Genomic DNA, 5,483 nt, shown 5'->3' on the forward strand with positions numbered 1-5,483 from the left:
GAAAGTGTTTTGTGTTTGTGTTCATATGGTTCCTGTGTCTGTTTTGGCAGGTATATGCTCAGGTATTTTATTCTGTCTAGCTATTTTAAATGGTCTAAAACAATGTTGAATAATATTGCTGACACATAGTGTAGTTTCTTTATTTTTCACTTTTGATTAAATCTGTTTTCAATTTTGAGATCATGATTGCTAATACTTGCTTTTTTTACATACTAAATTCTACTCCTACCCTTTATCTTTGTGTTGTATGTCACATTTTTATGTTTCCTGAAAGCAATATATTGTTGAATTCAAAGTTTTAATCTGCTATCCATTTCCATTTTATGGGTAAATTCATCCCATTCACATTCTAAGCTACAATTATTTGTTATGTATTTTCCTTCTTCCTATTTTTCCTCACTATCCTTCTCACCCTATTTATCTTATCCCTCCTCACTCCTCTGCTTTACTTCTACCCACCACCTTGCTCTCCTATTCCTTAACCTACCTACCCCTCTAAGAGTCTTCCCTTATGCTGTCTCCCCACCCTATCCTTTTGCCCTTTTATTTCTTTCTGAATTTAGGAGACTTTTATACCCTTCTAGATATATATGTTGTTCCTTCTTTAACCCATTCCCAATGAGAGTAAGGTTCTACCACTACCTGCCCTCCCCCCAACTAGGTTCTTCTGTATCAATTTTTCCTTTCATGCTTCATTTGTATGAGATAATTACCCCTTTTTTGTTTCTACAGTTTTATTTTTAGAATGACCACATCATACTCAGCTCAGCCCATGCCTTTCTTTCAAACTACCCAGATAATGGTGACAAATCATAAGAATACTAATATTTTCACATATCTGAAGTAAACAATTTGACCTTATTTAGTCCCTTATAATTGGTCTTTAACGTTTACCTTATATTTCTCCTGAATGTTATATGTCACCAAGGAAAAATTTCTACAAATGCACAGTCAGATGTCATGCTGAGTTTGGGAGCCATAGAATTGGCAAGAATAAAGTATGTGTTGTGTAACTGATATCACATTGCTTGTCTTCTTCGTGGGTGGAGGAGGGACTGGAGGAAGGGAAAAAATTCAAAATTCAAAATTTCAAAAAAAACAATGTTAAAAATAAATTTAAAAAAGAATGAAGTATATGTGTAGGACAGTAATTATGAAATAAATCTGCTGTTTCATTTTGTTGTTCTTTCCACATACACGCTGGTCTTTGTGTATATTGTTTTCCTAAGTTCTGTTTATTTCACTTTTCATCACTTCACAGAAATCTTCCCCAGGCTTTCCTCCCCATAGTTGTTATTTCCTATGGTGCAGTAATATTTCATTACAGTCATGTACCACAATTTGTTTACCAATTCCCCAATCAATGAGCAACTACTTTGTTACTAGTTTTTGGTTACCAGAAAAAAAAAAACTGTTCTGAATATTTTGGGGTTTGTGAGATCTTCCTTTTTTAACCATTAATTTCTTTAGCAGTAAGGTGGATTTTGTTATTCTTTTTTAGATACTAGTTCCCAGGATCCATGGTCATAACAATCTCTAGTTTCCAGGATTTCACATAAACAGTTTCTACTGCATCTGCGCAATGCTAAGTCAGCATAATATTGCTAGAGTTAAAGTAAACGTGAAGCTTTTGCTGGCAAATTGCCTTCTTTGTCTGTTACCCTATAAATCAAATGGACACTGGTCAGTAAGTGGGAAATAGGAATGCACAAGGGGAATGTGCATATGTCTGCCTCAGCTGGTCCCATTGAGGCTTAGAAGGGGATTGCACAAGCTGGAATGCTGTACATGTTTTGATCTGCCCCCATCAAGCCTTGGGGGGTTTTGTGAAGGTGTGTGCTTATCTCAAGTGTCTCCCATTGAGATTTAGGTGATCCTGTAGGAGCTGTGCTCCTACTCTTATTCTCACTCACCCCTGCAAGAAACGTGATTAGGGAATGCTGTAGAAGATGGTACTCCCATTATCAGCAACCCTCTTGAGAAGACTAGACTAGAATAAAGTAATTATTTAACCTCTCATCATGTCTCTGATGGGGTGCTTTGGTGCTTGTGTTTGGGTGCTTGTGCTTGTACTTGTACCCCAGTTTCTCCCTAGCTTCAGAAACACTATCCCTGACAGTTTCTCCCCAGCCCAAGGACACTGTGCCTAGCAGTTATTCATGCACGGGCCTCAGCATGACCCTTATCTCTATCCCTGGTACAGCTACACAGAGCTGGGCTGCTCAGGCCCCAGCCCTCAGATCATGTGTCTGAAAGCCTCCCAATTCCTTAGTAAGTTCCTGTCTTGTGAGAAAGCTTTCGCTTGTTGCAGAACATTCTCTCATCAAGACAGAGGGAGAGGGGTGCCTTGCCCAGCCCAAGGAGTTTTGTCCTTGGCCAGCCCAAGGACTTTTCCTCCTGCCAGACTCCAAAGATCCATACCTCTGTCATCTCCCTCCCTGTCTAGTATACTCCCTGTACTTTCCCAGCCATAGCCCCCAAAGACACTTGCACCTTTAGAATTACCTCATCAGTGTTCCTGGCATTCTTTTCCCATGCTCTTTTCCATATAAACCCTAGCTGCATTCTCAGTCTCTCGCAGGATCCTTAAGAATCCTTGCCTGCTGAAAAGCGTAACAAACTTTGCCACCTTGAATTAAAGAATGCTTGAGTCTGTGAATTCATTCCAGACAACCCATCCTGTATTCTGGTCTTTGAGGGGTCACAACCTCTCAACCTCTCACACCGAAACATCTCCGTTCCTGTTTTCTTGTCTGCTCAGATTAAGAGTGAACCTGCTAGTGCTAGGAAAGCTCCCCCCCCCCCCGCCCCCGTGCCTCCTGCCTAAGAGCAGTGGGGGGAAAAAAAAAACAAAACTGGGGCAAGTATTTGCTTTTCTCAGCTGTGCTTATGTATAGACAAGAGAATGTTTGTCTATATGTTTGGCATATTTCAGCCACTAAAACTGCTAAATACATTCGTCTACAAAATAGCAACAAATATTTCTCCAAAGAACAAATCAAAACAAACACACTCAGCAAACTGGCAAAGGTGACAAAATATGGATATAGTTGGAAGGGTTATGAAAAGGCAAGCATATGAATGTATTGTTAGTGAAACTATGGATTAGTACATTCTGGGAAGCAATTTTGAATTTTGCAAATAAACTAGACAAATTGTCCATAACTTTTGATATAGAGATTCCCCAGAGAAGCCATGAAAAATCTACTGATACAAAAGAGAGCAGAGATACAGCAGAGCCAGGAAAATCATACAGACAGACTGCAACAATATGCATGGAAAGAACCACTACAAAATTAAATGTTGTAAAATTATAAAGAACAAGCCTAGACCCAAAGAAGACACACTTTCTGGGTGGGGAGGTAGGGGGAGGTTCACAGGTGCAGAGTATTGATCAGGTTTTTTCAATATATTTATTGGTTTTGCTGAATTTTTTATTTCTCTATTTAAAAAAAAATTCTTTGTTATAAGGGACAGTTCTTGGGGAGGGGAAAGGATACCCAGGAAATCACAAGATATCAACAAAATTTTATGGAAAAAAACCTAAATGTTCTCATGCCTAAATAAAAAAAATTAAAATTGTCTTGAGACACAAATATTCTATTTTGATTAGTCCCAGTAAGAGGATAGAACCTTTGAGACATCTCATCACAGCTTGGATAGCTTCAGCTGCTGTATTATGGGTTGTTTTTAATAACAGGCATAATTTCCACCAAACTTCAAGATTTACACAATTTACAAAATGCTTACAACTCTAAGGTAGGTAGCATAATGACTATCCCCACTTTATACTATTTCCTCAAAATAGAGGATGAAATGATTTGCCCAAGGTCACATGCTAGTGCTTATCTCGTCCTCTTCACTACACTACAGTGTCCTCTTAAACTATTCTGACTTCTTTGACCATACTTGGCACCAGTAAGTAATGATACCTTTCTAAGAATTTATATTTGTGTCAAAAACATTGATAACTTTGGGATTATGGAGGAATTTTATGATAACATGTTGCCAGGCAACCTTCACTGGCAAAGTATTTTATAAATGTTAAGTACTAGGAAGATCTTTAAATAATAATGCCAGCTTCAGTGTGTGTATCCTTGGAAGATTAACTGAGTACTTTCCCTTCTGTGATCTCATTTGACTGTTACAACAGTCCTGTGAAACAGGCAGAGCAGGTAGTCTCATTTTACAGATGAAAAGACAGGTTCAAAGAGGGTGAGGGACTTGCTCGATTACATAGTTGATGGTTGGAACAGCCAGGATTAGAAGTGAGAACATAGGTCATAGAAATCTTAACGCTCAAAGGAACCTTACAGATCAGAGCAGCCGCTCATAAACAATGGAATGACTGAAGCCAGAGAGGTGAAGTAGCCAAGTTTTCTTGAGGGCAAAGAATATTTCTTCATCTTTATACTCCCAGAACCCAAAATAGGTACTTGCATAATATATACTTTTAAAAATCTGTTAGCTTTACTTCAATTTAATTAAGTGCATTATCATCTTCAAGTGAGAGGAGCTTCCTATGGCCTAGTTCTTTGTTTCCCGAGCACCTGCTAAGTGTAGGGCAGCGCTGGGGGTGCGGAGAGATGTGTGAGGTGGCTGGGTGGTCACAGGAAGGGCACTGGGTTACAATTCACAAGTTCGGGGATCAAATCCTGTCAATACTCATACCTGCATGACTTTGAGCAAGGCATCCTCCTGGCCTCAGTTTCCTCTCTTGTAAAATAAGAGATTCAGACCTCTGAGGTCCCTTCTGGCTTTCACATTCTGTGATGCTTTCTTCGTATTAAATGAGGGGGCTGGCATAGAGTGCACACTGAATTTGGAGTCGCAGGACTTGGGTTTGAATCTCAAGGACCAAGATCAGAGCAGAATTGGAAAGAACCTCAGAGACAAGTCTACCATTCCTATTTTACGCGGGTCGGGGTGGGGGGTTGTGTGTGTGTGAATAAATAAACAACAGACCCAGGGAGCAGAAGCGGTTTGCTTTAGTCCACACCACCGAGACCTTCGGTCGGAATCCAGGTCCCCGGACTCCCCTTCCAGCGCTTTTGTTACGCCTTGTTCAGTCGTATCCGACTCTTTGTGACCCGGGAGGGTTTCCTTCGCAAAGATACCGGAGCGGTTTGCCATTTCCTTCTCTAGGTCATTTTACATATGAGGAAACTGAGGCAAACTGGGTTAGGTGACCTGCCCAGGGTCCCACAGCAAGTACGTGTCCGAGGCTGCATTTGAACTCAGAAAACAGTCTTTCTGACTTCAGGCCCAGGACTCTATCCACCAAACCATCTAGCTGTCTTTTCGTTATACTAGGAAGCCATAATAACGAAACCAACCGCTCGTCCATTGGATCTACTAGGAGACCGTCGGGCTCAGCTTCCTACGTCACCCCCTGCCCTCCCCAACGGCGGCCCGAGGCTAGTGAGGACGGGCAGACCACCGAGACGCGGAGGCCTCCGGGCTGCCTAGAGAGGAAAAGGAAG

This window comes from Phascolarctos cinereus, unplaced genomic scaffold (assembly GCF_003287225.1).
Source record: "Phascolarctos cinereus isolate Bilbo 61053 unplaced genomic scaffold, phaCin_HiC Scaffold_4;HRSCAF=312, whole genome shotgun sequence".
NCBI classification, from domain to species: Eukaryota; Metazoa; Chordata; class Mammalia; order Diprotodontia; family Phascolarctidae; genus Phascolarctos; species Phascolarctos cinereus.